Source organism: Oncorhynchus keta, chromosome 18 (genome assembly GCF_023373465.1).
Source record: "Oncorhynchus keta strain PuntledgeMale-10-30-2019 chromosome 18, Oket_V2, whole genome shotgun sequence".
NCBI lineage: Eukaryota > Metazoa > Chordata > Actinopteri > Salmoniformes > Salmonidae > Oncorhynchus > Oncorhynchus keta.
In genome coordinates this window covers 495,309-507,658 of record NC_068438.1, presented here as the reverse complement: position 1 = coordinate 507,658, position 12,350 = coordinate 495,309, and positions in this window count along the sequence as shown.

The following is a 12,350-nucleotide window of genomic DNA, read 5'->3' as shown; positions in this document are numbered from 1 at the left end:
GTGGTTGGAATGACTATTGACTTTAATTAAAAAAGTGAGGAGCAGAGAATATGGAACTCTCGTTAAGACTGTCCTTTTTTCCTTCCTCCGTGGTTTTTCCTTCTTCACACTACACACTACACTGTTTTTGAATTGTCATTTTGAGAAATAGAAAAAATTGTGGTTTGTTGTTTTTCATTATTGACTAATTTCTCCTTCCAGACAAACTGAATCATGTTGATTTAGATCGGAATAATGACTTTGACAGGGGCATACTTAGTTTCAGACTGCTGTTTTTAGCTCTCACAATCTAATGAATCATAAAATTGTCCCTAGGAACCAAGACTGTGCGATTGGAAAGTGCTGTGTAATCTGAGTTTCAGTTTATTTATTGTTCTGCTCCCCTTACAGGGGAAGTTCAGGCACCATCTAACAAGTTGTAAAATAAATCCACAACTTTCCCTTTAATGATAGTTCCACTATGTTAAAGATAACAACTGGCAGCGATTAACATCAACAAAACGCTGAAAGCAAAAGGCCATTGGTCTTTATTGTGACAGCAAGTCAAAAGCTGAGAAGTCCTGAACGGACAATCAAGTAATGAAAAGACTATATACTGTATACTCCTGATGAATTGTGACTTGAGACCACTTGAATTGCAGCTGTTCATTTACTCTTTTTCACATACAGATCTTCTGTCAAGATATCCTAATGAAGATCCTAACAAGACATTTGTTGAGTTCCCTGAAGAATGGACTGGCTGCTCAACCACTATCACTCCTTGAGTTCTTATCTTGTCAGGCGATATGTATAGTATATTTAATTTCCTTAAACTTAGTCTGGCACTGTTTCTGTAGCAGATGGGGATCTTTGAAACTCACTCCTCAACCTGAAGTGCTGACCCTTGCGCAATTGAAGGAGGCCTTTTTATTAATAGCGTGATGAGCAGGACCGCTTCTGGAGAGTGGTCAAGTGTATTTGCGAGGCAGAGGTCCTGGGTTCAAGCCTTAGTATGAGCTGAATCAGGGGGAAGTGGAACTCTCTACGTAAGCAGCGTGACGCCTTTTACACTTCCATGAACGTTGATAGCCAAGTTCCATCAACTCCGCGAAAATGTAACTTAATATTTTTTGGGGTAACTTGGCTCCATCGTAAATAGAATCTGTTCATTTGACCACAAGGTGATCTGTACCTTTGTCTCCTCCACGGACCAGGCTCGTCCACTCTCTTCTGCCATTGTCAATATCAATGATAAGACAATGATCTTGTGCAAATAGCAAGTGTCATGTAGGTGAATGCAAGGATTTTGGTATTCCTCTCTGTTTGTTTGTAAAAGGTGCTGGAAGCGTCATTTGACCTCTAAACCTAGACATCGGCAGACAAATGGTAGACGCATTGGCCAACACATTTCTCTTTACACTGCACCACTCGGAGGTGGCTATGTGGAGTAGAAGTATTGTAAGAAAGCTATGGTGGCATTAACACGTGATTCCAAAGTGAGATTTGAAACCAGATTTGCATCTTTACACAACAAAAATGTGTATACGCGGGTATTCTCATCAAAACACTTGTCAGTGTAAAGAAGGACTAATGTTCCTGATTCAACTATTGGTGTTCCGAATTTAAGGCAATTCATTATTTTACTGAAGGCTGTTAGAACTGGGCTGGACTAAACTCCTGCCACCCCCTGTTGCTGACTATTGCCTGGTCTGGACAGTGTTACCCAGTCCAGCTCTACCCTGACTGGAATGAGCCACATCCATGCATGGCACCAGCTTCTGTCTCTCCAACCGGAACAGAGAAGAGGACAGACATACAGTATTCCCACAAGGCGATCTCTGACCAACTCTTCGCAACAACCATGATGTCACGCCCTGGTCTTAGTATTTTGTGTTTTCTTTATTATTTTGATCAGGCCAGGGTGTGACATGGGTTATTTATGTGGTGTGTTTTGTCTCTGGGTTTTTGTAGGTCATGAGATTGTGGTTAGTGGGGTTGTCTAGAATAGTCTATGGCTGCCCGGAGTGGTTCTCAATCAGAGGCAGGTGTTTATCGTTGTCTCTGATTGGGAACCATATTTAGGCAGCCATATTCTTTGAGTGTTTTGTGGGTGATTGTTCCTGTCTCAGTGTTTGTTTGCACCACATAAGGCTGTTTAGGTTTTCTTGGTTTGTATTGTTCGTGTTTATCTTTCATTAAAGATTAATCAAAATAACCACGCTGCATTTTGGTCTGATCCCTGCTACACCTCCACTTCAGAGGAAGAGGAGAAAGAAAACCGTAACACATGACAACAGCTAGTGCTCCCAACTCAGTTTTCATGACAGGAGAAAATGAACTAACTTGTCCCTCTGTGTATCTGCACCTCGGCTCTGCGTCTTCAATGGCAGCATTACAGATGCCTTCTACAAAGCGGTTACCTGAATCAAATCAATTCAAATTTATTTACATAGCCCTTCTTACATCAGCTGATATCTCAAAGTGCTGTACAGAAACCCAGCCAAAAACCCCAAACAGCAAGCAATGCAGGTGTAGAAGAAATCTCCCTAGAAAGGCCAAAACCTAGGAAGAAACCTAGAGAGGAACCAGGCTATGAGGGATGGCCAGTGCCAGGTGGAGATTCTAAAATAATGAATCAACGTAGCGTTGGCTTACCTGCATATGGTGATGGGCACATTTAATATGAATTACAGTAGAATTAGTGTGAATTAATCTTCTTTTTGTGGGTGGACAGGCATGTGATACACTGATATGACGGTAAGATGTCAGAGTCAACCTGTATGTTGAATTATTATAGTAGCAAATGCATACTTGCCCTGAGGGGGAACACAGTGAGTGTGTGTGTGTGTGCCTGTGTTGATGTGTAATACAGTAGGTGACAGAGGAAATTAGTTACTCTGTTCCCTGCACAAATCTATAGGGCTGATGGACATTCCCACATCTGTCTCTGCCCCCCCCACCTTTCTCCATCTCTTTCTCACTCCCTGTCTCTCTTTTGCTGAGAGTATTGCGCTTGTGGGATTTTTGTGACGTCTTTAAAAATAAAGGACAGTCAAGACACAGCCATGAGGACTAGGGCCAAGCTTACAGAAATCACGTCAAATTTGCAGTTTCACATGTAAAATAGCTGTGTTCACATATTAAGCTTAAACATCACGCGAAACCTTATTTTCACGTGTATTTTAATTAAGTGTAGAGTTTACATGTTAACACCACATTTTCATGTGAGATGACATGTTTTCACCTCGTGAAATACAGATGCACATGTAACATTTGCACTTTCACATGTTAAATCGGATATGCATCTTCACATGTGAAAAACGTTCTCCTGTGAATATCTCAAGTTCGCATGGAGAATTGCAAGTTAACATGTGAAAATAAATCAACGTGAAAATCTAATTTGCAGTTTCACATGTAAGAAAACTCCACATGTGAATATCTCACTTTCACATGTGGAATTGCAAGTTCACATGTGGTGGTGAAATAGTGTAGTTCTCCTCACATGTGAAAAGGTGTGATGTTGCAGTAGAAATGTTTCCACATATGGAATAGCAAATTCTGTAATGCCATTCTGTAAATAATGTGCCTACCTGAGTACAGCAATTCAAGTGAGTTAAAAATAATGATTTCTTATTTCTGAGCCATCCATTCAGAGAGTTACTGCTGCATGCCTCTCTTCTTCATACATTACATAGGTCAGTGACTGTTGGAAGAAGTTCATTGAAGAGAACAGGGTAGCTAGCGCGCTACGTCTCCTGATTTATCCTGTTTAACATGTGAAAATGTACACTTTCAAAGTTAATCAGTTAACTTTTCGTCATTTTAATGCACAATTTGTTTTCATTTCATTGTTTTGAACGCTTCAAAATACACTGAAAACATGCAAAATACATCATATGTACAGCTAAAAACAACAGAGGTGTGGACAGAGTCACAGGACGTGGGCACACAAGTCACAAATTTGATGACTTGATAGAAAACAAAATAAATTGATACTTGACTTGGCCTTGGAGACTCGATACTCGGGTATTGACATGGACTTGAGACTGATGACTTCAAATTATCTGGCCAGGTTTTGTAACTCATTTTGTGGCACAGAATCTCAGTGGATTTACTCTCCACTCAGCCAGAGACAGTATTGCACTTGGAAAAAAACAGATTGGCTAGTAAAACACACACTCGGCCCCTCTGATTGGACCAGCAAACTGTCAATCAACATAGATTGGGTGAGCTATCGCAGTGAGCAAGTTTTGGGGGGTCGTGAGTGTGATGCATATTTTAATAGGCTACATATAGCCGACCAATTGTATTTTATATTTACACCTTTGCTTATTCGATCAGGTCACAAACATAGTCCTATGGCATTGCACCAAATTCTTGTTTAAAACCATCTAATCTCAACTTCAGAACCAAAAAGTTGTGTGTCTTGATTGTTGACCAATCCCCAGTCAAAGGCTGGTGCACAAATCCAGATTAGTGACCAGAAAGCAATTGTTGAATTTTCTCTGGTTTTACCTGGCAAATACAGAGTAGCCTACATATGTTAATATTATTCATATACAGTGCATTCGGAAAGTATTCAGACCCCTTAACTTTTTTCACATTTTGTTACGTTACAGCCTTATTATAAAAATGGATTTAATAGTTTTCCCCCCCCCATCAATCTACACACAATACAGCATAATGACAAAGCAAAAATAGGTTTAAATACATTTTTGCAAATTTATAAAAGAAAAAAAACAGAAATATCACATTTACATAGGTATTCAGACCCTTTACTCTGTGCTTTGTTGAAGCACCTTTGTCAGCAATTACAGCCTTGAGTCTTCTTGGGTATGAGGGTACAAGCTTGGCACACTTGTATTTGGAGAGTTTCCCCCATTATTCTCTGCAGATCCTGTCAAGCTCTGTCAGGTTGGATGGGGAGCGTTGCTGCACAGCTATTTTCAGGTCTCTCCAGAGATGTTCGATCAGGTTCAAGTCTGGGCTCTGGCTGGGCCACTCAAGGACATTCAGAGACTTGTCCCAAAGCCACTCCTGTGTTGTCTTGGCTATGTGCTCAGCGTTGTTGTCCTGTTGGAAGGTGAACCTTCGCCCCAGTCTGTGCTCCTGAGTGCTCTGGAGCAGGTTTTCATCAAGGATCTCCCTGTACTTTGCTCCATTCATCTTTCCCTTGATCCTGACTAGTCTCGCAGTCCCTGCTGCTGAAAAACATCCTCACAGCGTGATGCTGCCACCACCATGCTTCTCCGTTGGGATGGTATTGGCCAGGTAATGAGTGGTGCCTGGTTTCCTCCAGACGTGATGCTTGGCATTGAGGCCAAAGAGTTAAATCTTGGTTTCATCAGACCAGAGAATCTTGACGGAATCCGGCTTGGCAAACTCCAAGCCAGCTGTCATGTGCCTTCTACTGAGGAGTGGCTTCCGTCTGGCCACTCTACAATAAAGGCCTGATTGGGTGCTGCAGAGATGGTTGTCCTTCTTTAATGCTCTCCCATCAGAGTTCCAGAGTAGACCCCCGGAGCTGATGAACAGAATGAGCAGCAGTACTGGGGGATCCGTGATAACTTCACCACCTGTTGCTCAGTATGGCCAGGCAGCCAGCTTTAGAAAGAGTATTGGTGGCTCTAAATGCCTTCCATTTAAGAATGATGGAGGCCACTGTGTTCTTGGGGGACATTAAATGACTCCAAAATGTTTTGGTAAATGTTTTGGTAACGCAATTCCGTTTTTACTCTGACATGCAACTGTGAGACCTTATATAGGCAGGTGTGTGCCTTTCCAAATCATGTCCAATTAATTGAATTTACCACAGGTGGACTCCAATCAAGTTGTAGAAACATCTCAAGGAAATAAGGTATTTCTGTTTGTTTAAAAAAAAAATGTGCAAACATTTAAAAAAAATAGTCATTAAGGGGAATTGTGTGTAAATTGATGAGGAAATAATTTATTGAATCCATTTTCACATCACGAACAAACTGAAATTGTCCACTCACAAAGACAGCGTGGTGAGGAAGGCACAACAGCGCCTCTTCAACCTCAGGAGGCTGAAGAAATTTGGCTTGTCACCAAAAACACAATCAAACTTTTACAGATGCACCACCGAGAGCATCCTGTCGCGTTGTATCTCCGCCTGGTATGGCAACTGCTCCGCCCACAACCGTAAGGCTTTTCAGAGGGTAGTGAGGTCTGTACAACGCATCACCGGGGAAAAACGACCTGCCCTCCAGGACACCTACACACCACCTGATGTCACAGGAAGGCCAAAAAGATCATCAAGGACAACAACCACCCGAGCCACTGCCAGTTCACGCCGCTATCATCCAGAAGGTGAGGCCAGTACAGGTGCATCAAAGCTGGGACCGAGAGACTGAAAAACAGCTTATATGTCAAGGCCATCAGACTGGTAAACATTCATCACTAACATTGAGTGGCTGCTGCCAACATACTGACTCAAATCTTTAGCCACTTTAATAATAACAAATTTAATGTAATAAATGTATCACTAGTCACTTTACACAATGCCACTTTTTATAATGTTTACATACCCTATATTACTCATTTCATATGTACAGTTGAAGTCGGAAGTTTTACATACACCTTAGCCAAGTACATTTAAACTCAGTTTTTCACAATTCCTGACATTTAATCCTAGTAACTTTAATCCTAGTAATCTTAGTAGTTTACATACACTCAATTAGTATGTGGTAGCATTGCCTTTACATTTTTTTAACTTGGGTCAAACGTTTCGGGTAGCCATCCACAAGCGTCCCACAATAAGTTGGGTGAATTTTGGCCAATTCCTCCTGACAGAGCTGGTGCAACTGAGTCAGGTTAGTTGGCCTCCGTGCTCACACACGCTTTTTCAGTTCTGCCCACACATTTTCTATAGGATTGAGGTCAGGACTTTGTGATGGCCACTCCAGTACCTTGACTTTGTTGTCCTTAAGCCATTTTGCCACAACTTTGAAAATATGCTTGGGGTCATTGTCCATTTGGAAGACCCATTTGCGACCAAGCTTTAACTTCCTGACTGATGTCTTGAGATGTTGCTTCAATATATCCACATAATATTCCTGCCTCATGATGCCATCTATTTTGTGAAGTGCACCAGTCCCTCCTGCAGCAAAGCACCTCCACGACATGATGCTGCCACACTGTGCTTCACGGTTGCGATGGTGTTCTTCGGCTTGCAAGGCTCCCCCTTTTTACTCCAAACATAACGATGGTCATTATGGCCAAACAGTTCCATCTTTGTTACATCAGACCAGAGGACATTTCTCCAAAAAGTACGATCTTTGTCCCCATGTGCAGTTGCAAACTGTAGTCTGGCTTTTTTATGGCGGTTTTGGAGCATTGGCTCCTTCCTTGCTGAGCGGCCTTTCAGGTTATGTCGATATAGGACTCGTTTTAATGTGGATATAGATACTTTAGTACCTGTTTCCTCCAGCATCTTCACAAGGTCCTTTACTGTTGTTCTGGGATTAAGTTGCACTTTTTTGCACCAAAGTACCTTCATCTCTAGGAGACAGAACGTGTCTCCTTCCTGAGCGGTATGACGTCTGCGTGGTCCCATGGTGTTTATCTCTAGGAGACATAGCGCATCTCCTTCCTGAGCGGTATGACGTCTGTGTGGTCCCATGGTGTTTATACTTGCATACTATTAATTGTACAGATGAACGTGGTACCTTCAGGCGTTTTGAAATTGCTCCCAAGGATGAAACAGACTTGTGGAGGTCAACAATTATTTTTTTGAGGTCTTGGCTGATTTTTATTTTGTTTTTCCCATGATGTCAAGCAGAGGCACTGAGTTCGAATGTAGGCCTTAAAATACATCCACTGGTACACCTCTAATTTTTCTGAGATTTCTTTTGATTTTCCCATAATGTCAAGCAAAGAGGCACTGAGTTTGAAACACATCCACAGGTACACCTCCAACTGGCTCAAATTATGTCAGTTAGCCTATCAGAAGCTTCTAAAGCCATGACAACATTTTCTGGAACTTTCCAAGCTGTTTAAAGGCACAGTCCACTTAGTGTATGTAAACTTCTGACCCACTGGAATTGTGATACAGTGAATTGGAAGTGAAATAATGTCTGTAAACAATTGTTGGATAAATGACTTGTGTCATGCACAAAGGAGATGTCCTACCCGACTTGCCAAAACTATAGTTTGTTAACAAGAAATTTGTGGAGTGGTTGAAAAACAAGTTTTAATTACTCTGTCAACTAACCCTACACTCATTCAAACCCACCATCCCATACATCCTAACATTACTTTGTCAGGCAAAGACTCTGAATCAAATCGCAATTGCAACATTTGGTTAAAAATAAGGTCTAGATTTTTGGCCAATATGGTGCAGCCATACGTGGCAGTGTGTAAATGATCTCAAATTGAGTGCAGGAAATGCAGGAACCGATGAAAATGCTGAAAATATGTTTTGGTTTAAGGTTAATAAAGTGCAACTGACAGCATTTTAGCATCATTAAATCTTATTCAAATCTGTTCATATACTGTACTCCCCCAGGAAGAAATATTACTTTTTTTTCTTCTTCTGACAAGCGAGCACTGAGATATGTGACTCATTTCAGGAAACTAGGCATATGTCGCAAGTCATGACTTCCCAGGAGAGCCATTTGAACATTATATCTTTTTTTGTTGTCTAACAAAAATATTTTTTTATAGGCAGAAATGCTTTCTAGAACATTTGAACTTTCATGTGCCTTAATAGCAAACTTGTATGCCATCTGTAAATACAAATAAAGTTGTTACAAGCCTAGTTGGTTTAGCCACAGAAAAAAGACAGGAACCTTCCCGCTAGCCATGATTGGCTGAGATAATGAGTGGGCTGGACATACCGAGAGATACGTTTCAGATTGGTTTGCCATCGAGCATCTTCTGTCTGACTCTGAAAATGAATCAGACGATGAGGTAATCCCTGATTTAGATAACATTTTCATTGAAGAAGACATTGTAGAGTCTTCTGATGAAAGTGATGGGGAAGAAACGGGGATCAACAGTGTTGTTGTCACAGAAGAAGTTGACAGAGTTTTGAAATCAGTGGAATGTGTGGTAGAAGCAGAGTATGATAAGGAGATGAATAGAATTCTGACATTTGATTGCAAATGCAGAGGGAGTTAAATACAGAACATGGAAGGCTGTTGTATAAAACACCTGTCTCCGGATTACATCATAAAACTAAGGGAAACCATGGCATCCGTGACAGAGAGGGAGAAAGATCTGATGATTCTATTGGCATTGCACACGGTCAGTGTGACTTGACACAATGAGCCGTAGCAAGCTGTACAAACAAAGCGGAAACGACACAGGACGTTTTATTTATTGAAAGGGGTTGCAGTCTGCCGTGAAGCGTTCATCCATGTACATGTTTAAACAAAAGACCCCTAGTTAAAGTATACTGTTAGCTAGCTACAGTGCCTTGCAAAAGTATTCAGCCCCCTTGGCATTTTTCCTATTTTATTGCATTACAACCTGTAATTTAAATATATTTTTATTTGGATTTCATGTAATGGACATACACAAAAATTGTCCAAATTGGTGCGTGCGTATGTATTCACCCCCTTTGCTATGAAGCCCCTAAATAAGATCTGGTACAACTAATTACCTTCAGAAGTCACATAATTAGTTAAATAAAGTCCACCTGTGCGCAATCTAAGTGTCACATGATCTGTCACATGATCTCAGTATATATACACCTATTCTGAAAGGCCCCAAAGTCTGCAATACCACTAAGCAAGGGGCAACACCAAGCAAGCGGTACCATGAAGACCAAGGAGCTCTCCAAACATGTCAGGGACAAAGTTGTGGAGGAGTACAGATCAGGGTTGGGTTATAAAAACATATCCAAAACTTTGAACATCCCATTATACAAAAATTGAAAGTATATGGCACCACAACTAACCCGCCAAGTGAGGGCCGCCCACCAAAACTCACAGGCCAGGCAAGTAGGGCATTAATCAGAGAGGCAACAAATAGACCAAATATAACCCTGAAGGAGCTGCAAAGCTCCACAGCGGAGATTGGGTATCTGTCCATAGGACCACTTTACGCCGTACACTCCACAGTGCTGAGTTTTACGGATGAGTGGCCGGAAAAAAAGCCATTGCTTAAAGAAAAAAATAAGCGAACATGTTTGGTGTTGGCCGAAAGGCATGTGGGAGACTCCGCAAACATATGGAAGAAGGTACTCTGGTCAGATGAAACTAAAATTGAGATTTTTGGCCAACAAGGAAAATGCTATGTTTGGCACAAACCCAACAACTCTCATCACCCCTTGAACACCATCCAACACCAAGCATGGTGGTGGCAGCGTCATGCTGTGGGGATGTTTTCATTGGCATGGACTGGGAAACTGGTCAGAATTGAAGGAATGATGGATGGCGCTAAATACAGGGAAATTCTTGAGGGGAACATGTTTCAGCCTTCCAGAGATTTGAGACTGGGACCGAGGTTCATCTTCCAGCAGGACAATGACCCTAAGCATAACAACACTCGAGTGGTTGAAGGGGAAACATTTAAATGACTCGGAATGGGCTAGTCAAAGCCCAGATCTCAATCCAATTGAGAATCTGTGGTATGACTTAAAGATTGCTATACACCACCAGCTGGAGCAGTTTTTGCTTGAAGAATGGGCAAAAATCCCAGTGGCTAGATGTGCCAAGTTTATAGAGACATACCCCAAGAGACTTGCAGCTGTAATTACTGCAAAAGGTGGCTCTACAAAGTATTGACTTTGGGGGATGAATAGTTATGCACGTTCAAGTTTTCAGTATTTCTTGTTTTTTTTCTCACAATAAACAATATTTTGCATCTTCGAAGTGGTAGGCATGTTGGCACCCCCCAAAAATCTATTTTAATTCCAGGTTGTAAAGGCAACAAAATCGGAAAAATGTGAGGGTGGGTGAATACTTTGGCAAGCCACTGTAGCTGACGTTAAATGGCTGTCTCGCTAGCAAACATTACGTGTATGATCTGTGTGTAGTAATGTTATATATTAGAATGCCATTTTGCATTGCTAGTTATAGCCTAATATTAGCTAGCTAACTAGCTCACATGGAATTTATTTGGTTAACTTTAGTTAGCTATGACAATTTGTTTTATTGCTAGTACTCTATGGATTAGGATTATGGTTCATTGTTTAGCTAGCATGTCTAAACAAAAGACTCCACTTTGCCAGATGATTACATGAGCCAATCAAGTTAACCAGGTGTGTCTGACGGTGATTATGGCGTTCTATTGGTTAATAATGCTAAAATGTTTGTATCTGGAATTTGTCTTTCAGCATCAGTAGAACACGCCTGACTCTCCTCCACCAGTCATATAAGGAGAATGGTCTAATGACTCCCATCAAAAAGAGAGCTGGCACAAGCAAGTACAGGTTACACCTGAAGCATGAGGACTTGCAGCAAGTTGTGAACTTTATCAACAGCTACGCAGAGGATAATGCAATAGTTTTACCAGATTTCAATGACAACACTTGGTATGTAAAGCATAAACAACACGTTTTTTAATTGAATGCAACATTTAATTAATACATTATTTATTGTTTATTTAACCTTTATTTAACCAGGTAAAACCCATTGAGGTTAAAAACCTATTTTGCGCAGGAGACCTGGCCAAGAAGGCAAAACAGTGAAATAGCAGCGTGTCCATAAAACATTACAGAAAAATACAGAATACACACAAAAGACAAAGTGTCACAAGTTAAAGATACAGTTGAAGATTAGAAACTACTTTAGTTATCACAAACAGTGTTGTCGATCAGAGTCTTAAAAACAGGAAAAAAAAACTAACTCCCCTTACATTGAAATCTTCTGAAGCATGTTCCAGGATGAATGGGGCATTATGTGAAAAAGGATTATATATTTGTTTTATTCTCCCTCACATGCACCACTAATCATAACATGGAATTTGGCTGTTGGTTTTATCACCTAGCCATCACTTAATCAGTTCACAACTTTTATCGACTACTTCCATCGGAGCTCGCTCATTAATGTCTTAATCGAAATTACATATTGCCTCTTATCTGCTCATCTACCCCTTATGCCATAGTTTGTACGTCTCAATTGTCAGTAGAAATTTGTTTAAGCCAGTCAGCCATATCAGCTATGTTTTTTTTAAAGGCAGTAAAATGAGGCTGAATGAACTGTTTCATTGACAGACAAGGCTCCGCTGATAGCGGAGTGGTAAGGTGTTGGGACTGCTGTTAGGAGTGTGTTGTTGGGACATTTTATGTAGGCCCCAACAGATTGTGGGCCCTGTTTGTCTCCGTTAAAGTGAAATTAATATATTGTTAGTGTTGTCTAGTGGCTTTGCTGGCATGCATCTAAAAAATTGTTTTTAGTTTGCCC